Raw genomic sequence first — 23,845 nt, 5'->3', positions numbered from 1 at the left:
TCCAGTTTCATATCTGATGGGCAGCTAGAAATGGGTTAAAAATGTAGTGACTAAGGCTATGAAGTTATAAAATGAAGCTCGCGGTAATTCAATATACCACTTTGTAGTCGGACCAGCGAGCATTCACTGGAAAAGACGTAGTCTTACTGAATCATCATTTAGGGAGTTGGATGAACACAATAAATGAAAAGTCATAACTTGATTGGACGGTTCTTCTCCAGGGTTTCCATTGAACTTAGGAATATCATAAGGCAATTTGTGTGGAATCAGTGGCCACCAAGTTGAATAAAGAATGGGATCATTGGTAAGCCGATTTAAATCCTGTAATTTAAGTGTTGCGACAAAAGGCAATTGTCAGTTTAGGTTGGGTTGAGCATAACCAGGGTAAGATGGAATTGCCTGGGCAATAGGCCTTTGCATACCAGCATAGGGAATCTATTGCTGGTAACCTTGATAGGGGTAGGTCTGTTGAGAATATTCAGTATAAGGTTGTTGTTGGGAACCAGGATAAATTTTTTGTTGACCAAAACCAACATAGGCTTGTTGACTAGAACCTGGGTAAGCTGATGTTGAGAAAACCCAACATAAGCTTGCTGACCAAGTCCAGGATAAGTTTGGTACTGTTGGAATTGTTTTTGTTGGTATTGTGGTTGTCACGGTTGCTGATACAACGGTTGTTTCCCAACAGTATAAGTTTGACCAGGTTGTGTATAAATTGGACCAATATAAGTCTGAGTCATCCCAGTTAATGGTAAACTGGCCTAAGGTTGTTGGATTCCAGACACAAATGATTATTGTAAAACAGCCTGAGAAGATTGAGTCTATAGACCTGAAACTTCAAGGTAAGAGGTTGAAGGATCAGCTTGCAAAGGTTGAGATACAATCAACTGAGCTTGTGACTATGGTAAATTCGTAACGACGGGCGTAGTAGGTATGGATGAAACAAGTTGTATTGTTTGTGATGGATACACAAGCCTTGGTTGAACATGCATTGTAGGCCGCCATTGACAAACAATCATTCCATAATAAGTTGGACCTAAAAATGATGGTATACTTCCATATGGTGGCCCTCCAAAGTACGAAGAATAAGCAGATTGGGCATATTGTTCTCCATATGGAGGTAATCCAGTGTTAAGTGGATACATTGGACAGTAACCAGATGGGCCAACTTGATATTGACTTGATGGATCAAATTGTTCAGTATCCATAAGTGAAGAAATAGGTAAAATTCTTGTGGACGACATGGGTGAAGACCATGGACTAGAAGAAACACCTGAGTGAGTTCGAGATAGTGATTGGTAACCCAGTGGGATAGATGGACCACCATAAAAATGTGACTCAGGTGTTGTGGTAAACATCGAAGAAGTAGCGACAATAGATGTTGTCGCAGTTGTAACAGATGATACAGTCTGGGATGTTGTTTCAGCCATAGTCAAATGACCCAATAAATGTCCTAATGAATCTACGAGAGTTTGAAAGTAAATAGGATCAAGAGGAGCAGTATAAGTTCACCGAGGAAAAGAAGGATAAAGATAAAGCCATGGCCCAAAACGAGTTGGAGTTCTAGGTGAAGTTTTTTCTTCAAATTCCTCTTCAATAGAAATCAAATCGGGTGGAAGGATTTCACCGTCAGGTCCGTAATAATTTTCCGGTGTTTGACTCTATGGTAAAGGATAAGTCTCAATAGTTATAGATGTTTGAGGATAAACCAGTCAATTGTCTTCCGGTATGGGAACAACTTCTGATTGTCAACTTCGGGATCCAAGTGTTTTGGTAAAAGAACAATGGGTTTAGGATGAATTTCTTGAACAACTTCTGGTTAAGAAGTAACTTCTTGTTGAACTATGATAGGTTCGGGATCAACTTCCGGTTGAATAAATTCAAGTTCATAAGTAATTTCTTGTTGAACAACTTTGGGTTGACGATCAACGTCTTGTTGGAAAACTTCAGTTACTGTTTCACTAAGTTCACTTTCAGTGTCCTCACGTAATTGTAAAGGTTTCACTTCAGTAGCAGATAAACCAGTAATAGTAGGAGTAACTAGAATCGTAGTACGTACCATATAGGTGACTTTGGTAAATCAGATGAAGAACCAGAAGTTTGTGATGTATTGGACTCAGTTAAACGAGACCACTTTCTCCAACTAGGTGTAGCTTCAGGCAGTAAAGACAGTTTACTCGCTGTCCTACACGAACGATGGGGTAAAGGTTGATTTTCTTCCACAATTGCTAATTGATTTTAATTATAAGAAGAAATAAACAAAAAGAGGGTAATCTAGGAAAAAGAATTACCAAGCAACTGTGAACTGTAATATACTGCCCCAGAGGAGCCAAGGACTTAACATACATGTAGGTAATATCCCCAAATGTTGTTTTCGGTGTATCACAGTATACAAGGTGGTTGACTCGGTTACCTATGGATGGATAGAAACCTAATGTATTCCTCCCAAATATACCCAAAAGTACATGGAGGCCCAATCTGTGTTAGCGCTGTCTAATGCGAAACCGCACAGTGAGAGCATTCCCTTATACTTTTCGTACTATAACACTGCTCGATATACCCAAAAGTACATGGACGAGCTACGATATACTTACGTACATGGAATGAGGTATCACACTCGGAATGTATCGCAGACCATTAGCGACAACTGCTATGTTTAACGACGCCAGAACACATCTCTAGCCTAAACCTCTAAATGTTATGCATTAAGTTACAATGCTCCATTAGGTTAATTAAGATAAATTTTAGTTTTCTTGTTTAAAAGTTTGCCTTTCAGGTTCACCGCGTGATGTTTCTGAAACTCCTAGAATGCAAATAAGATGAGAACATTCTTTTCATTTGATTTAAACAATGAAAACCGTAACTCAAAGGGATAGAGCAATCAGAATCTCTAAACAAAGAGCATAGAGCACATATAATGCAACTTTCCCTATACCATTCCTACAAGAACACACAAACTTCTAAATGCATTATTCATGTTTTTCTTTTCATTCCTTTAATATTTAGATGAACACAAAGAAACAATTCATTCATTCATTTCTTTTCATTCTTTTCAAAATTCTCTTGGAAGGTTTCAAACCCCAATTTGCCAAACAACATCCCATCGGTAAAAATGGTCCTATGAGTTGATTCCTCCACTTTTGCCACTCTAAAAGCATAAATATGGATGGAAAACAATATAATGACCAATATGGATTATATTCTCCAAATATTTTGAGCCTATTGCTGAAGGCCAACATAAAGAGATTCATATTACGATTTATATCTGCAACTTGTGCTTCCAATCGTAGAAACCTCTCCTTTGCAGGATCACAAGGGTTATTCACAAATTTGTCAACCATGATTAGAGTTTTCGGACTTTTGACCTAGCTGATCTAGATCCCCTACAAATATCCACAATATACCCAAAGAAATATGCTCTAATACCAATATCTGTAAATTGTCGTGGATATTCCATTGGATACTTCTTCACAACAAGTCTGATAAAACAATATTTAAAAATCGAAAATCTACACTATTAGGGTTTTATTTCTTTTCAGATTTATGGATCTATAGATTACTGTTAATTATGTATGCATGCAAATTAAAATTGTGTAGAAAATATAGAATAATGAAATAAAAACTCAAAAACCACTATTGACGCAAGATATGAACTGGGAAACCCTTTCAGGAGAAAACCCAGGTGGAAGGTGAGGTTGTTGTGCTCTCTTTGTTTGAATAGAAAATGGTTGCGAGTAGAAAGAAGTATGGTTTCTGTCTTGTGGGATACTACAATGTACAAATCCTCTCTATGCACTCTATTTCCTATCCCTCTCAACTATTTTTTCTTATCTATGGAACAAATGCACTTGAAACAATAGAACCCCTTTTCTTCCTAGTGGCCTAGTTATGACACAACCTAATAGCTTACTAGTGGTTAGGTTTGACTACCTCAATGTTAACCAGAGTTACAATATGTACTATTCTAGAGTCTTCTTCCTCATAATCATGTGGCTAGACCATTTTCCATAAATAATGGGGGTTGACGTGGCATCCTCTTGAATTATGGCGGGGAAATAGGAATGTCAACTTTTGAGTGGCATATCTTTTGCATATGGACTGCGATTGTCACAATTTGTGCATCGTTGGAAAGGTCTCTATGTGTAGCATAGGAAAAAAAGGGGCAACACTAGATTGACAAAGTTTTACCTACAAAAAAACATTGTTTGATGCCTCAAAATGCTCCTAGAAGGTTTAGACCCCAATTTCCCAAACTCGGTCCTGTTGATGAAAATGGTCCTGTGAAATGATTCCTCCACTTTTTCCACTCTAAAAGCATCGAGATGGATGGAAACCATTATAATGATCCAATCCGGATAAAAACTAACATCACATTCCCTACCCATATATTTGCTTCATTTTTTCTTCCTACACACCCATTATCTCTGTAAAGAAATCTTACCATGGGAAACTCTTAATGTTAGAGATCACAAACAATGCATTTGATTCATCATCAAAGATCATGAACAACACTTTCAAGCTAGAATCTATGTATCGCACTAGCTCACTTGTAACCTCTAGCCTTTCCAAGCTCTCATGTTCATGAATATGCGAGGGTGAAAATTAGGCACAAACCAAGTGATGATGTGAGTAGTGTGGTATTTAAAGGCCCTTCATTACCCATATATTGGGGGTGGTTGTAGATAGTTGCAACAATAGCGCTGGCACTATGACATAGTTACCATCGCTAACACATGAATATGGCACATGAAATGAAGTGGAGTTATCTAGTGTTGAGGCATGTAGGACTGTGGAGAGGTAGAAACTGGCTAGAGTATTCCTCAAAATGATTTTATGTGTTTTCGATGTAGATATGTGTCTTTTTGGAGATGTGGATGAAGATACATGAAAGCTATGCAAGCAAACAAAGGAAAGGATGATGGAATATATTACAAGATGCCAAAGCCTTATACTTTATGGATCACAATAAGAGTCTAAATGCTATTGTTACACTAAGAACCATGGGATACTTTGTGTTTCAATATCTTCAATTTGAAAAAACCTTCATGAAAACTAATGTATTTACTTTTGGGGATGTTCCTTTGGAAGTAACATTGGGAGAAAAGCCATTGAGAAGGATGTGCCATAAACAAGAATATTGATGATTGGATTTGGAATCAAGAGATTACTGAAAGTTTCTTTGGAATATCATTATCTATTTCAAATTAATACATGAGAGATTGGGCAAATTCGTTTGAACCTTTTATAAGAAAATCCATATAAAAAATCTTTTAGAATGATCAGTGTTTATTGTTGTTTTGATTAAGAAGTAATCATTATAATTTCATTTTTTTTCATTACTAAAATCGTTGGTGTTATAATTAAGATTTAAGATAAATTATAAGTAAATCAATTTTATTTAGAAGTTTGGAAATTTTTCATTTTTTTTCATTACTAAAATCGTTAGTGTTATAATTAAGATTTAAGATAAATTATAAGTAAATCAATTTTATTTAGAAGTTTGGAAATTTTAAATTATTAATAAAAAAATTGGTAGTTGTATTGTTAATTATATTTGATTTTTTTTTTTTTTAAATTAAATGATAAATTATAATTTTGATAATATAAATTTTGAATTATTTAATAAAATAAATTTTTCCATGTGTATTTATTTATTATTATTATTATTATTATTATTCAAATTAGAAAATAATTATTACTGTACATAATTTTTTAATAACCATAAATTTTATATATATATATGATTTTTTTAATTTTTTTTAATTTTTACATCGGAAAATCTGGGCAGTTCAACCCTCAAGGGAATCAAATCTCGCCGACCAGACTGTCAAGTCCTAATCCCAAGGGCGTCTAAAAAAATTGACCCCGTGACCTCCTGATCGGCAAGGCACTTAACAACAAGGAATCTGTTTAGATAATCTTCGGCAAAATCACATAATCTTCGACAAAATCTTGGTTATGTGATTTTGCCGAAGATTATCTAAACAATGTTATGGATCACAGAAGTCTTAATTCCTTAACAAGGAATCTACCGGTCTAAATATCAAATTTGAGATTTTGCTCAAAATTCAGCAATTCTTTTGAATCAAATCTTCATTTTTATTGTTTAAAATAAATATAAATTATTTGAGAGAATTCAATTAATAAATCTGAAAATATAAAATAAATACACTGCATTTAAGAAGTGAAATTTACTATAAAATTAACTTACTTTAATTTCTATAAAACATCCTAGTATATTTCACAGATTTTGGACATCAGACCACTTCGTTACTTGAATGCAAAAATCTACTATCTACATGATCAAGCCTTCATCTGCAATGTGTTTGCATTTTGATGTTCTCGCTCCATTTAATCCGAAAAAACCCTTTGTGTCCACGCTAAAATTTCGGGTGGAGAGGCCCCTTCTTTGTTAGCGCCTTATTGTCTTTGCCCATATTTTTTTGAGATCATACGGGTAGAAAATTGACTCTTTTATTAAGATTTTGTTATTTAGATTTATGAAGGGAATAAAATAAAATACATATATGATTAAAATACAGAGATATAATGAAATTTTACTTTAGAAGATGAAACGCTAAAAGGCTTGTGGGCCTTATTCGGGTTAGTTGGTACTTCAACTTCCCTAAACATCCAAAAACCCAACTTTAGGAAATGAAACACCAAAAGGCTTGTGAGCCCCATGGGGTTACTTGGCACATCAACTTCCATGATCCTAACCTTTGCATACAATATTTTTTTGGTGCACTTGGTAGCCCCATTGGGGTTAGTTGGTACATCAACTTCTATGATCATAATATTTGCATACAATATCTATATGGTGCACTTGGTACCCTATTGGAAAGGTTTAAACAAGAATTATACTTTTCCATTGACCTGGTTTGTCAAAATAGCCCTAAGAGTTTAAGACCCAAAAAACTACAGAAAAATTGCCAAATTGAAGAATTGTGCTTTGAGTCAGTGGAGTAAGTAAATAACTACCTACATCTACTTGGATCATTCTCTGCAGTAAGCAAATAGACAATTTGTTACTAGGAAGACCCTCATATTTAGCAGTGAGTCAGAGATATTTCAATCAAGTTTACTTAAAAACTAAGTCTTTTTATAATGGAGTGAAAGGGTCTTTTAAGTCTTTTGAAGATGGTGGAACATGGTTCTTTTTTTTTTTTAGTTTTTTTAAGGTCATAACAAGTTTTCTCATATCCTGGTAGGAGCTCTGGAAACCCTTGCGGTGCTCAATCTTCACTCTGTTGGCATGGATTTTCTAGAGATCTCTTCTACATATCGTTTAATGGTGAATTCATGTGATTTGGAAAATAAATCCATTTCTTATGCAAGTATGGTTGCCAGTCAAGATAGATCTTCTTCAGTTTCATACAATTCTATGTTGAAGTTTGGATATGGTCTTCTCGTGGTGCAAGAAATGTCACCCTAGCCGCTCAATCTTCACTATGTTTGCATGGATTTTCTACAGATCGTTTAATGGCGAATTCATGTGATTTGGAAAATAAATCCATTTCTTATGCAAGTATCGTTGCCAATCAAGCTAGCTCTTCTTCAGTTTCGTACAGTTCTATGTTGAAGTTTAGATATGGTCTTCTGGTGGTGCAACAAATGTCTTCCCTTAATGTTCATGTGGACGAGGAAACTTTGGATTGTGAAAAATATTTTTCGGAGAATGGTTTGGTTTGCAAGTTTAATGGGGTTCTGGCCGCAGCTCGCCGATCTGCATAAATGGATCTTTGAGACATGAAAGCCCCTTTTGATGGACGAACTAAATATTTACCCTATGGCACGAGGTTTCTTCATTGTGGTTTTTGAAAAGATTGAAGACAAGAAGGCTATTTGTGAAGCTGGGTCGTGGTTTTGGGGGAGCATTGGCCTCTGCATGCAACCCTAGTCTCCCACTTTTGATCCAGTAACAATGTAATGACCCATTTATAAAAGTTAAGAAATAAAAAAAAATAATAATAATTAATTAATATAAAGTTATAAACTTTATATTTAAAATAATATTAATAAACTTCATATTTAAAATATATATGTAAATCATATTAAAAATACAAATCAAACTTTATAATTTAGAAATTGAATACCCAAAATCAAATACATTAAACGTAATAGAATTAAAGGCAAAACCACGTGACTAAGTCATAAAGAACTGAGGGATTAGCTTCTGGTCTGAGAGACGTGGATAGGAGCGTGGCAATAGGGAGGAGGCAGTCGCTGCATGCGAGAGGGCGGCCACCGCCAAGCCCGTGGTTGAAAACCGAAGGTCTGAACCGAGAACGGGGGGAAAAGGAACAGAGCTAGAAACCAGCGGAGGAATTCAGCAGTGAGAGAGATTTGCCATTGGAAGAGCTTTAATCAGTCTAAGGTTCTGGGCACGGGGGACAGTGAGCTTCTGTTGGGAAGCTTACTGGATTGAGCAGCCAGGCTTTGCTCAGTCTAGGCTGGGTGGAATTGGTTTCCCGGTAATTGGTATCAGAAGCAACCACAACGCCATCAACAACACCAGAGAAAGCAGCAGTTCAGGTAGGTGTCCAAATTCTTTTACTGTATTTCAGTTCATTTTTTTGTTCTTATTGTATTTAGTTCTGGTTATTATCGAATTTCAGTTTATGGTCTTTACACATGGTATCAGAGCGCATGTTCAAACCCTTCGGGACCTCACAGGCCCTACGCTCTTGTACATTTTGTGATTTAATTCTGCTGCGTAAAACTTGTAAGAAATTCTCGGTTACATTTTGCGGTTTCATAGAGACGGCCGCAAAGTGATTCACGGGAGAGCCGACGCCTTTGCCCATGGAGATCGATATCAGAAGGCTGCAGCTCTTGTTGACTTGGTTAATCTTCACATTTACTCATTTCATCTCCATTGCATTTAGTTTTCACACCAATTATTTTGGTTGGCTTGACCTATATTTTAACATTAAATTTCACGATGATACTTTATAACCGGAAATAGTCAATTAAAATGTCCCCTAACACGGAATTTCCAATTGAAATTTTCTCATGATATCTTATTTCTGTACCGTTACGGCAACAACCTATTTCTATTTGATTTCACTGAATTCCTCGAGTATCTTCGTTCGCAAAATGTTCGTCACTTCGCATAGTAAATAAATTTTCTACCATTCTCAGATTTTTTTAAGCAATGGTCCTAAAGTGGCCTTTGTTTTATTGTAACTCCGGTGCATGCATTTTCAGCGGATATAGCGTTGTATGTTTTCTTTGTTTTGTTTTGCAATTGACATTCCCCTTCACCAACGAATGCCCGAGAACTTTTGTTCGGCATTTCTTGTTCATGGCATGGGTAATTTTCTGAATGACCAATGCCGTAAAATAGTGTCCGGAACCAATACTATTAGGGACTTACCAGAAAGATAATCTATATGTGAACATTGGTTGGTCAGAGTGTCTTCTGTGACACTGGTGTTTTACATATAAATAACTAATTTATTTGGCCCATTGGGTTAGGTTGAATAGTTGCATTGGAAATCATTTGTTAATTAATATTGCAGTCACAGCCAAGTTCGAAACTTGGTTAAACCTGTTTAGTGTGACTTGTGGGCAGTTGTGTTAAGCTTAAGAGTATAAGGGATTCCTTTTAACTCGACCCATACCTCCTCGGGGGCAAGTACTTCCTTACCTCCTTGGGGCAAGTACTTCCTTCGTTGGTGTTTTTTTAAGGTAAAAATGGTAGTTTAACTAGTTAGAAAAGATTTTATATGGTTGACCGTTCACTTTTTCATTTTGTGCATGTGTAAATTAAACAAAGTAATGCTTTTCATGATGAAGTTTGCATAAATAGGAAAGTGTGTTATATATTGACACCTATATTTTGGCCTCTGAACTAGGGTTCTCGCTTCTCCTGGGCATGTGTTTGATCCTAGTTTCTGATTGCTAGCATGGATCCTACCTTTGGAGGGGGGTTGACCCCTTCCCAGATCTTGAAGTGGCTGTTTTCGCAGTTTGGTGGCCACTCTTGGTAGATTTGTTAAGCCCCAACTCTCTCATTTTCTTAAGAAGCTAGAGTCAATTCCTGGTGCTCCTCTCCCCCATTTCATCTTCATGACATATGGCTTTGGTTCTAGCCGACTGAGGTTTGATAGGCCAATTCATTGGGATCTAGCGAGGATCGAATGGCGGCGCGAGAACTAACAAAACCGAATTCTGGGCATAAGATTTTGTTTTATGAGAAGATTAGGATGTATTATTGAGACTCATGGTAGCCATCTTTTAAAGACCAACAACCGCTGAAATATATGCTTGTTGACTCATGGAAGCCATTGAACAAAGTCTATTTTGGCCCATAACTCAACTAGGTGCCTCACCACGTCAAACTGAATTTTGTTTGTTTGCTCTTGTAAACACCCTACCATTACAGGTGAGGAACAAAAGACAGCAAATTGCAATATCCATCTCAAGCAGGATACAGGAAAAACTTTCCAAAATAGAAACTTCTCAGTAAATAATGTCCTGATACTTGCTTGATTCTTGAATATAGTGTTGAATAATGTCCAAATTATCCAATAAGCTCCTACATCATTAATATTTGCAACAGTCATCTGATGTAGCAAAGCTTCAGTCCACCTCTGCATTGCATGGGAATCCTTGATGGCTGCTGTGATGGCTTGCCAAAAGCTCGAACCACAATTTTTTTTCAACTTACTTATAAGTATTTGTTGTAACTTCTCTTGAATCTAAACATATTTTGATATGTTGAAGGAGCCTTGGAACCATTTTAGATGCTGAAAGCTACCATTGATAGCTGTGTTATGCATTTTCAACCATTAGAAAGTTGTTGCAACCCTTTCAATTATTTATTTATTCAAAAGCCTTGTTTATTTATTGATCACCATGAATTATAGGTTGTTTGCTGTTTGCTGTCATAATTTTGCATGTTGTACATTGTGCATAACAGCAACCTTGATAGCAATCATTAAATCAAAGATGGCATGTTTTGGGACCCATTTGAGTATCTCCAGGTCTCTGAGCCATAGGTCCTCTAAACTCCTTAATCTCATCTCCATTTTCCCTGTTGCTATAAATATAAAACAAATGGTAATTTATTACCATAGGCACTTTTGTAACCACAAGGAAATCATCAAAACCTTGCTATTGCATCAATTCCTTTAATAAGGAATCGAGAAAAGGCAGCGTTATCAGTTTAAAAATAATGCAAAGATTTGGAAAGAGGTCAACCATTTTCGTAGATTAATTGCTCCAGCATCATGAATTTTTGCAAACACCGGTGCAATCTTGAGAAGTGGTTAGTAAAAAAGTTTAATCCATACTTGTTATCATCGATACTGCTTCAATAATTCTGCAAAACTAAGTTCCGTGCTGAAATTTATGAAGGTTCTACAATAATGATTAAAATCAACAAACTTGTATTTTTCCAGAACCATAAGTTTATGATCTTCCAGTACAATCTCGTGAGCTTATAAACAAAATTAGATGTACATAAACGTACTTACATACAGGGATTTGTGTTTAGGTACAGAGTAGTTTCAATATAATGCATTGCTAGGTCATCTCTAAAAGTAGCTCTAACATTGTCATGATCTTACAAAGTTTTGATTTTGTAGTCCCGTTACATAATGCCTGTAGGTGGCTCTTAAAACATCTAGAAATGAGATGGTGCACTAATGTAGGAAAGGATAGTATAGATCATTTTATTTACATACTATTAAACTAACCTCTTATAATCTTTACACTGTCCCCAAATGCATTCAAGTTTACTGAATGCAAATGCCAATTACCCCTCTGTCATGTGCCATGGTGAACTGTTAAAATTGCATACCTTATATTGCCTTTATGCTACATTATCTGCTGAATGACCACTTTAAATACTTAATTATTTTTATGCCAATGACATTTTGAACAGAGGCACAAAACTGCATGTATGACCTTATACAGAGCTTAATTAGGAAACATTGTGTATAGTTTACAACACATAACACTGAGATTAAGGAATAGAAGTTATTTCCAAGTACATCCAGTCAGTAGATCATAAAACTCCAATTTGGTCTAGCACACTTCTATGCCTTTTATATATGCAACATATATTCTTTTAAATTGTAAAGAGTTGGGTTTCCAATTAATGGTAAGTTCATACTAAGAAATAATCATGTCTATAAATAGAAGTAAAATATAGAAGCCATCACCATAATTCTTACAATACAAAACTGAGTCTCATTTTAAGAGAGTCCGGTACAAAGAATGAGGAGTAGGTACTTATCAGTTTTAGCAAAAGCAATTCACCTCAAGCAAATGAGGATAATAAGAAAATACTAATCTAGTGTGGCTTGTTCAAAGCATGGTTACCAAGGCATGAGATCTAACTTTGAGAGAAGGGTCAGTTAGGCTTGCTCCTTGAATATCACATGCTGTGAAATTGGGCAACACAACCGCTCAGGAAGAGAGCTTGGATTACCTTGATTTCAGTAAAAGTGGATGTCGCACAGTGTTGGTACCTTGGGTCCTCGGTCACTCAAATTTCAAAGTAGGATGCTGTGGAAACATTAAAAGAACTACTTTCTTCATTGCCTGATCAATTGCAATATGTAGGCCACTAACCTACATTTTAGGTACAATTTGACTATTGATCTAAATTTATCCTTCAGTTGACCCCAACCTACATTATGGTATACTGCTGAACTGTATCTCTTATAGATTGTAATCATGACATGTCTATGGTAAATTTTCCGGCTAAAGGACAAACTGATTTGGAACCAGAATAACCCTTCATTTTATTATAGGTTTAATCCATATCTAAGTAATATATTCAAAAATATAAGTATGTATGACCTTCTTTAAAGGTAGTAGCTAGATTGAGTTATGACGGGTATGTTACCGAGGTACATTGTAACGAGACATTTTTTTTTTTCAATCATAGATGTCATTGGTGAATAAACTTTGGATGTCTTACCTTAGGAGCTTATAACCATACTTCTGCATTATTCATATTAGGATCGAATACCCTGCATTAGGACAAGGAGGTTGCGAGACCACCCTCCTTGACCTCGGTACCAGTAAGATCCGCCTAGCGGATAAAAATAGCAAAACTATACCCGTTTACAAATGTGAAGTTGCAAAAGAAAATTATGTGTTAAATTCGGTTGTCTACCTCAAAATTTTTATAGAAATTTTATTATGTGTTCAGGGACCATTACAATGGTAAGGACGTATGAACGACGACGACATGACCAGGCAGCATCACCACCATTAATGCCACCACCGTCGCCATCATCATCCCCATCACAATCGTCACCACCTAGACCATTATTAACATCAAATGCCCCAACGCCAGAGTTGACTGTGATAATGAACTCTTTGGAAGCCTTATTGGAGACATTAAAGGAATCAACTAAGGCTAAAACCAAAGAGGAATTTCAGCATGTAGCCACCAGTTCAGCGGAACCAAATAATTTTGAGCCTAGAAAACCGAAAGAAGACATTTCCAAGGAGCTTCAGAAAATTAGACTCCCAGAATTCTCAGGACGTGGAGCAGGTGAACGCCCTGAAGTGTGGTTAGAAGGAATGAACCGGTGCTTTAGGTTAAGAAAATAGTCTTCTTCTGCAAAAACAAAAATTGCCATGTTTCAATTAAAGGAAAGCGCCTTGATTTGGTGGGGAAATCTGGAGAAGCAGTTACACCTTACATCGGATAATGTCCCTTGGGAACTATTTGAGGAAAAGTTCCACGCAAAGTATTTATCTCCATACTTTCAACCACAGCAAGCCAGAGCCTTTCATATATTAATTCAGGTAAGTAAAATGGTGGAAGAGTACGAGATAAAGTTTATGGAGTTGGTAAAATACATTCACTACTTAGACTCTGATGAACGTCAAGCTGAACGCTTCATATTTGGGTTAAATCCTCGCATCAGAGCCTTGGTAAGCATGTGGAAACCATCATCAGTAGCCGAGGCAGTCGAATGTGGTCATTATGCAGAAGAACATCTTGGAATCAAAAAAGATATGGGGCCAACAGGGCCTATCCAACCAGGATTTCCAGGAAAGACCCCCCGAAACTTCTTCAGAGAAGGTGGCTCGAGGCCACCTTACGGTAATAGGTTTACCCCAAGAAATGTGGGGACAAGAGCTTCCATGGCAGTAAACACTATAGCCGCGGAATCATCAAACACCAGTCCATGGACACCTCAAGGGACTGCCAGTAGAGGAAGAAATTCGAGAGGAATCAACATGAGAGGACGAAACTCGTTCTCTAGAAATTCACGTTCTGATTCAAGAGGATGAACGCAGCTTAATTGTTGGGGATGTGGGGGACCGCATTTTCAACGTGACTGCCCAGAAGCTTCGTCGAATATATTGCATAGGACTGGAAAGGGACCGATATCAAACAATCGAGGTAATCATAGAATTCACGCAGTAGTCGGCAACGACCAAGCAGCACATCAATCCACTGTAGTGGAATCTTCAGGTATTATCAATGGTATAAAACTCAAAATCTTATTTGACACTGGTGCCACAGATAGTTTCATTTCATCATATGCATTAAACAAATGTGGGTTGGCAGCTCGTAGACAAAATGATTTCCACCAAGTGGAACTGGCCTCAGGAGAACTCCAAACCGTGGGCTTGAGTGTGGATCAATGCAAAATTGACCTAGGGGTCTGTGCGACTAAACTGAAAGTTTATGTCACAGCCTTAGGAACGTATGATCTTATCATAGGTATGGACTGGCTAGAAGCTCACCAAGCTTGGGTAGACTGTTATGGGAAAAGGATTCTAGGCATAAATGATGAAGGAGAAGTAATCCAAATCCAAGGAATTAGGAGGGAAGTTTCCTTACGCTACATTTTAGCAACGCAGATGAAGCGTTGTTTAAGGAAAGGTTGTCAAGCTTATGCAATTCAAGAAGTAAGCCATGGAAAAGGGCCATCCTTAGAACAATATCCAGTGTTAGCCGAATTCCTGGATATATTTCCAAAAGAACTACCTGGATTACCCCCGGTAAGAGAATTGGATCTCACTATTGAATTAAAACCAGGTACCCAACCAATCTCTAAAACGCCTTATAGAATGACAGCTCCAGAACTTCAGGAATTGCAAATTCAATTAAAGGAACTACTGAATATAGGGCATATCCGGCCCAGTTCATCACCTTGGGGCGCTCCTGTAATTTTTGTGAAGAAGAAAGATGGATATTTAAGATTATGCATAGATTATCGAGACTTGAATCGAGCTACAGTAAAGAATCAATACCCTATGCCTCGAATCGATGATATTTTCGATCAAATGAAAGGAGTTGCTGTCTTTTCAAAAATTGATCTTCGCTCAGGATACCATCAGCTAAGGATTTCTGAAAATGATATTTCTAAGACTGCATTCCGGACACGTTTTGGACACTATGAATCTACGGTGGTACCCTTTGGATTAACAAATGCGCCAGCCGTATTTATGAATCTTATGAACAATGTTTTCCATGAATATCTTGATCAATTTGTGCAAGTCTTTTTAGATGATATTCTCATTTATTCCAAGAATGAGAAAGAGCATGAAGATCATTTTAGTATTGTCCTACCTTAGAGAACATCGGTTATATGGAAAACTATCCAAGTGTTCATTCTTTCAGGAAAAGATTCATTATTTGGGTCACATCATATCAGGTGAAGGGATTTTAGTAGATCCTAAGAAGGTAAAAGCGATCATGGATTGGCCAATACCAAAAAATGCACATGAGATACGAAGCTTTATGGGTTTAGCCGGTTATTACCGAATATTTGTGGAGGGATTCTCCAAAATCACAAAGCCAATTACCACCCTTCAGCGTAAAGGTGTTAAGTACAAATGGACCGAGGAATGTAATAAAGCATTCTCTGAACTCAAAAGACTACTCACCAGTGCACCAATCCTAAGAGTTCTAGACATGGACAAAGATTTTACTGTATGTACTGATGCATCCAAACAAGGGCTGGGTGCAATGTTGATGCATGATAGAGGAGTGGTAGCATATGTTTCCAGAAAGTTAAAACCTCATGAAGAACTTTATGCTACTCACGATTTAGAACTAGCCGCTGTAGTGCTAGCTTTAAAGATTTGGAGGCACTATCTAGTAGGACGAAGTTTTACACTTAAAAGCGACCATCAAAGTCTACAATATTTGTTCACCCAAAGAGACTTAAATGCCAGGCAAAGGCGCTGGAGCGAATTCCTAAGTGAATATGACTTCGAAATATCATACATTAAGGGAAAGGAAAATGTGGTAGCAGATGCTTTAAGCAGAAGACCTCAGATATTTTCTCTCATACCCATTAAAGTAGACTTAAGACAACGAGTACTAGATCATCTTATAAAAGACAACTGGTATTTAAAGGTATGAGCAGGTCTTGAAGGTAATAGGGCAAAAGGATCTAAATTTGAGGGATATGAATTAGAAAACGATGGGATCTTACTATTCCATGGAAGGATGTATATTCCTGATGATAAAGATCTTCGAGATACCATCCTTGGGGAAGCCCACAGAGCAGTATATTGTGCTCATCCAGGAGTAGGGAAGATGTATGCGGATACCAAGAAACTCTTATTTTGGGCAGGCTTGAAGCGTGATATCACTCAATTTGTTGCAAAATGTTTGGAATGTCAGCAAGTAAAGGCAGATCATTGTCACCCAGCGGGCCTCTTACAACCCCACGACATTCATATGTCTAAATGGGAGACCATTTCGATGGATTTTATCACTGGACTACCTCTTACTTCTCAAAGACACAATGCCATTTTGGTAGTGGTGGATAAATTAACAAAAAACACCCATTTCATTCCCGTAAGAGATACTTACGATGTTGCTGACGTAGCTCAAGTATTCATAAATGAAGTTATTAGATTTCATGGAGTACCTAAAAAGATTATATCCGATAGAGATTCGCGATTCACTTCTAGATTCTGGACTTGTATGCAAACAGCCTTAGGTACTCAGCTAAATTTAAGCACTGCTTACCATCCTGAGACTGATGGGCAAACTGAAAGGGTAAATCAAGTACTTGAAGACATGTTGCGAATGTATGTGATGGATCAACAATCACATTGGGAAAAGTACTTACGCTTAGTCGAATTTGCATACAACAACAGTTACCACAGTTCAATTGGGATGCCTCCATTTGAAGCTTTATATGGCAGACCTTGCAGAACTCCGTTAAGTTGGGACAGGTTAGAAGATCGAGTGATAATAGGACCAGAATTAATCCATGAAATGGAAGCGTGGGTAAGACAAATTAGACAAAGATTAAAGGAAGCACAGGATAGACAAAAGAGTTATGCGGATGCTCACCGAATTGATAGGAGGTATGAAGTAGGGGATCAGGTCTTCATCCGCATCAAACCAAATAAAAGTACTATTCGATTCGGAAAAGGGACAAAGTTGTCACCCCGATTTATTGGACCATTTAAAGTCATGGAAAAAGTTGGACCTGTTGCCTATCATCTTGCCCTGCCACCTCACCTGCATAGAATTCATAATGTATTTCATGTTTCTGTATTAAGGCATTATATAGCTGATCTATCTCATAACCTTCAATGGAAGGAATTGCAGGTATCGGACGAGGGAGTCATAACGGTTGAACCATTACGTATACTGGAACGTAGGTTTCGACAGCTGAGGAACCGCCTAGTGGACCAAGTTAAGGTCCAATGGGACAAGTATAGTCCTGGATCAACAACTTGGGAAGATACAGAGGACATATGCCAAAGATACCCTAATCTATGTCAATTTTGAAGAACTTTAAACTATGTTTAGTATATATTTACTTCACTACAATCAGAGACTCAGAAACATTTTTGAATGATATTGGATAAACGTGAAATTTTGGGGCATAATATATGTTTAATTCCTGCAGGTACATGGATACCAAAACAATATATGTGGTTCATTTTACTAAATTATAGTTGTCGAAGTAAAGTTAAGACAGTTGAATGATTTTACTTCTGATAGAAATTAAGATATTGTAGATCTAATTTATTTATACATGTCAATACGATCAATGGGATAGAAATCAGGAAGTGAATACATTCTAGATGAAAGTCAAAAGACATGCATGGAATATGGAAAAATATGTTGTATTGTAGTATCATAAATGAATTAATAAGGGAATAATATGTGAGTTATTTTGAATACGCTGATGCGCATTTTACGGATGCATGGATAAGTGTACGATTGCAGGTAATGGACAGTTACCGGGATGACCACGTGATGATAGAACCTCAGAACAATTAAAGCTCCAAGTGATTCTATGATAGGGTGTTAGCCCTGAGTTCTATTGGGAGGGGTGGAGGTGTTGCCCACCGTTTATCCTCCGAACCCTGGAGTCATGGGAGGACTGTGCGAGTCACGCTCCCCTAGACGTGTGATGATGACTATCGGATGCCTACTAGGGATCAGGTCGGTATAACCGACGTTGTCACCTTAGAGTTTATGAATGGTCGGGTCAGTAAAACTGACGCCATGGCATACTCCAGTAGAGGACGGATAGGATGGGAGCGGAAGAGATTAGGAAGGATAGGTTGATTTTAGAATAGCTTGGGAACCTGGATGGAGCACGATATATCCATTAAAATCATAAACCTAAAATTCTAATTTTGTTTTAGTCTCTTGATATTAAAATAAAATTTTAAAACTAAGAAGGGGGTACTAATTACTATCATAAGTAATCAGATAAGATAAAACTCTAACTTCGGGACGAAGTTTTCTGAAGGGGGAGTGTATGTAATGACCCATTTATAAAAGTTAAGAAACAAAAATAATAATAATAATTAATTAATATAAAGTTATAAACTTTATATTTAAAATAATATTAATAAACTTCATATTTAAAATATATATGTAAATCATATTAAAAATACAAATCAAACTTTATAATTTTAAAATTGAATACCCAAAATCAAATACATTAAACGTAATAGAATTAAAGGCAAAACCACGTCACTGAGTCATAAAGAATTGAGGGAATAGCTTCTGGTCTGAGAGACGTGGACAGGAGCGTGGCAACAGGGAGGGAGGCGGTGGTTGCATGCGGGAGGGCGGCCACTGCCAAGCCCGTGGTTAAAAACCGGAGGTCTGAACCGAGAACGGGGGGGAAAAAGAACAGAGCTAGAAACCAGCGGAGGAATTCAGCAGTGAGAGAGATTTGCCATTGGAAGAGCTTTAATCAGTCTAAGGTTCTGGGCACGGGGGACAGTGAACTTCTGTTGGGAAGCCCACTGGATTGAGAAGCCAGGCTTTGCTCAGTCTAGGCTGGGTGGAATTGGTTTCCCGGTAATTGGTATCAGAAGCAACTACAACGCCATCAACAACACCAGAGCAACACCAGAGCAAGCAACAGTTCAGGTAGGTGTACAAATTCTTTTACTGTATTTCAGTTCAGTTTTTGGTTCTTACTGTATTTAGTTCTAGTTATTACCGAATTTCAGTTTATGGTCTTTACAAACAACACTAATTTCTTCAGCCCCAGTTTGGGTAAGATTGTCGAATCTTCCCTTGCATTTCTGGAATCAAAGATCACTTTCCTCCATTGGGAATGTGTTGGGACAATTCTATCGAAGTTGCTCTGAAAAATAAAAATAAAAATTCAAGACTACTTATGCTCGGATTTGTGTGGAGATGAACTTCGCCAAGGGTTTTCTCGTGGAGATTAATTTGATGGCTCCAACCTATGTTTGGATCCAAAAGTTTGACTATGAGAATATCTCATTTCTATGTAGAGCATACTATGAAACATGGCATGTAATTAAAAATTGCCCCAAGCATCGTTAGAATAGCAAAGAACGGAAAAAACCCCGAAGGCCCAAATGGTGGGAAGGTGCACAAGGTGATCATTATACAGTGTTCAAAGAAGAAGAGCTTCATGGCAAGAAAGAATCAGAAAACAAGAAGGAAGCAGATTCAGTCAAAGAAACCACAACCGCGGCAACAAAAACTAAGCAAGAAAATTTTCTTGCCAATGTGGATCCTCCAGTGGCTAGTGAAGATCCCCTGAATGCAGCGTCAACAGAAAAGTGGCAAACCCTCGTGGAAAATGGATTATCTCCGAAAATCCCAAGGAATCTCGTTGAAAAGGAAATTTCTTGGGCAGATCAGGTGGATGAGGAAGATTTCCAGGAAAATACTGTGCAGTTTCCAAAGAGCGATCCGCCAGAATATGTAGAAAATGCAGGTTGGATTCAAGTTTTTCTCAAAGGAAAAAGTTTTTCTCCAAGAAAAACAAGAAGTCAAACTAGATCAAATTAAAAAATGGAATGTAAATGTGTCTGTATTTTGAGTGTCTTTCAGAAAATATTTAGTTGGAAAGGGACTGAAGTTTTTGTATCATGGGGAATTTGTTTAAGATTTGAACTGAACCTTTGTGCTCAATTTCAAACCCTCAAAAAGATATTAGAATATGTAAATGTTTTAGCCTTGTAATCCAGATTTTTTTAATACACTTATCTGTTTAGTTAAAAAAAAGAAGGTTTTCTCATATACAAGTTTAAATTTATTTGATAGATAAAAATATATCAAAGACCTCCCTTTGAAAATAGAAGGACACCAATAAACACCAGCTAAAAGCAGAATATTACTTGGAAAAAACCTGGTGCAGAATAGTAACAGGGAACTTTGAACTTGAACTCTTTGCATGCCCTGTTTCAACCACTAAACCGTAACCTAATAAATAAATATTCATACCCCATCGAACTGAGCTCAAGCAATTAGACAGGAGTCAGCTACAGGGATACAATGGCCAATCGAGTTAATCCTCACTAACAAATTGATTCTGAACTTTTTTTGGTTATGTGGATTGGGTAAAGGAGGCAATCATGGGATGTTTATTTTGCTATCTAGCATCTAGTTTTATTCGGCATCTAGTTTCACAGAAATAGTATTGCTGTGGAGCTTACCATGGGAATAAATGAAAATATTTACTTATAACACCCGTTTAAAAAGAACTAAACAATAAGTTAAATAGAACTGCAAATTTTTGAGCCTGATTTGCTATTAACTTATAGACTTAAAACTTAGTACTATTGTAAAATTTCACAGCTGGTTCACTCTATTATATAGGCAAAACAATAAAACAGAGAACAACCAGAAGATCCAAAAGAGACGAAGAGGAAGTCTCGGAAATTTTACAGCTATGAATATTTTTAGTTGGTGAGATAAACATATTCCACTGAAACTGATGAAAAATACAGAGAGTCAAAACTTTTATAATTATAATTACAAGATTTCAGGATTCCCAACTCAAAGTTCAAACCTCAAAATGGCCCATTATTGTAATTACAAGATTCCATTCTTTGGATTGTAGATTCGGAAGTCCTATTTGCGATTTCAATGGTTGATTTTTGTGTGGACGAGAAAACCCAAATCTACAATCAAATTACAGTCAGGGTAACAAGATACACCTATTCCATTGTTTCGCTATTCTGAAAATGTATTTGGTTACGGAATTGAGCAATGAAATCATCACATCTCTGCCTCAATTCATCACTGCTCCCATCCACTATCACCATTCGTTCAGATTCCACAAAAACCTGATTCCGGAACATCGAATTTTTCATGTCAGAATCGTCTTGGCGTTTGTCCAGTGTCATACCATTAATGCCGCTGCGGGTGCGCTTAACAGATTTGTTTCTGCTCAGGTTGTGTAACAGTAAGACTCATGGAAATGGATTTAACCCCTTCGTCTTTTCCAGGAGCTTCTCTGCTTTCCATACCAGTCCCCTCCAAAGCCTTCTGCTGCTTTGGCCAGGTTTCAATTTCCTGCACAAATGAACTTGAATCTCCATATTTGTCAGTACTGGAAGTGACACAGAACAATCCCGATTGGATGGAGAGATGAACGATGATGATATTACACAAAATCAACCAGAAGACTGAATCAAGGCGCCGAAGCTCAACTTGGGTGAAACAGCATATAAGAATGGAACTCAGCAGAACCTCCCTTACAGCTTCCCACTGCCTAATGATGAGAGCCAGTGAGACCAACATTATGGGCACAAACATATGAATGCCTATGCCTGGATTACAAGTGGAAATCCAGTGGCATATTTTTTCCTCTTGAGAATTCTGGGCTTTTGCCATTGATTCCTCTGCTCCAAGAGCGCCACCTCTTTCCCCTATGTATTGGGATTTATAGCAATTTCTCATAGTGGATGCCAATGTGAAACCGAAGGAAAAAGGAAAATCCATGAGCAGTACAAAGTCATGCTTAGTCAAGATGGAGATGGAACAGGGAAAGAGAGAGGAAAATACATGATCACCGCAGAGTCGTGGTTAGTCAATATGCAGAGAGAAAACTTGAGGCAGTGGGCTCCCATGGTCTGCGAATATAATAATTGTTCAACTTTGATTGATTTGGATATGGAATGCTTAGATTTATTATGTATATCTGCGAAAATATCGCTGGCCTAAGAGGGGTGAAGTTGGAATATTTTTTTAATCTATTTTGTGTTTGCACTAGATGAAAATGAACGAGAAATTGTCCTTATAATCCTATGGGAACTTAGGAATTTTCTTTTTATCCAGCTGCTATTGATGCCCATGTTTCCAAGCTCAATCTTTTTCCATGGACTAAAAGGTTATGACAATTACGACTCCATGGTCTCAGTGAATAGACGATAAAATTATTGAAAAGCGTCTTATGAATGATTTCAACCTCATTTTAAAAAGTTAATGGTCTTCATAACCATCTAAATCATACGGTCCAATTGTCCCACAAAGATTCCGCGTTTTCGAATCGACCCAAAATCCAAAATTTGAACTTCTCTGTTTTGAAACAAAAACAAAAATACATTTTACCTCACAACAGCAAACAGAAGGTTTTTCTTTACGGGTTAATTTGAGAATTGTGAAATTTTTGAAATTCCAAAGACTCAGTTTCAAATCTTCTATTGTGACCAAGGCTATCAAGAAAAAGACATACCAAGGCTATCAAGAAAAAGACATATCATAATCTCCAGAGGTTTATTGGTAATTAAATAAAACAAAAAAAAACCATTTTCCTCGCAATAATAAATTGCAAGTTTTTTCCTTATTGAATAATAAATTGAAATTTTTTTCCTTATTGGTTAATTCAAGAATTGTGAAATCCTTAAAATCCTAAAACCCCAGATTCAAATCCCTGTTATGACCAAGGTTACGAGAAAAAAACATATCATAGCCCCTAAAAATTTGCTGGTAATTAAATATCATATAGACTGCTGAATTCTTCTGAATTACCCAAAAAAAGAAAAAAAAATCTGGAAACAGACACCAGGTAGTTACCGGGAAGCCACAAATACACGGCTCTTCATTATTGCTTACAGCGAGCGGATGAAAACAAATACCTCATCCTGTTCCTGTTGGGGGTGGAACCGTGGATGTAGACATGGGAAGCATCGTACATCGTGCATGGCTGACACTTTTTCCTTTCCCGCTATAGAATGGCATTGCTCCATTCATACTGCCAAACATGTAAAAAAGGTTCAACAAAAAGGTTCAACTGGATCACTCATTGCTCCCTCTAGTTACGTAGCGGAAAGATAGAATTACTCGCAGTGTATTGTGGCCAAATAGAAACGTCTTTCCCCCCCCCTCCCTCCGTACGGATAGAAGTGGGTGAACAAAAATTTATTCCAGTTCCCGCATAGGAAATAAAGGTATAATATACCGAGGATAATTGGCTACTGTATATTGCTAACATCAGTAAATGCAACAATCGAGGATTTTTAGTAATTGGCCAAGCAACTGAAATGGCCAAAGTGGTAACAAATCCTGTCAAATAGGTCCGATGGAAAATCCGTCAATTCCCATTCTCCAATGAAAATCAATAAGTCCAGTTATACTCTTTATTCTTTCAATTGGATC

At 37.1% G+C, this 23,845-nt stretch overlaps 1 pseudogene; it reads right to left on the bottom strand.

Moving 5' to 3' along the window:
- Positions 1-21,139: 21,139 nt before the first annotated feature.
- Positions 21,140-22,211, bottom strand: LOC149228098 (uncharacterized; annotated as a pseudogene).
- Positions 22,212-23,845: the final 1,634 nt, after the last annotated feature.

This window comes from Pinus tabuliformis, chromosome J, assembly GCF_031772625.1.
Source record: "Pinus tabuliformis cultivar Carrire ecotype Pingquan chromosome J, CPIR1, whole genome shotgun sequence".
Taxonomy (NCBI): domain Eukaryota; kingdom Viridiplantae; phylum Streptophyta; class Pinopsida; order Pinales; family Pinaceae; genus Pinus; species Pinus tabuliformis.
This window is presented reverse-complemented; position numbering and strand designations above follow the sequence as displayed.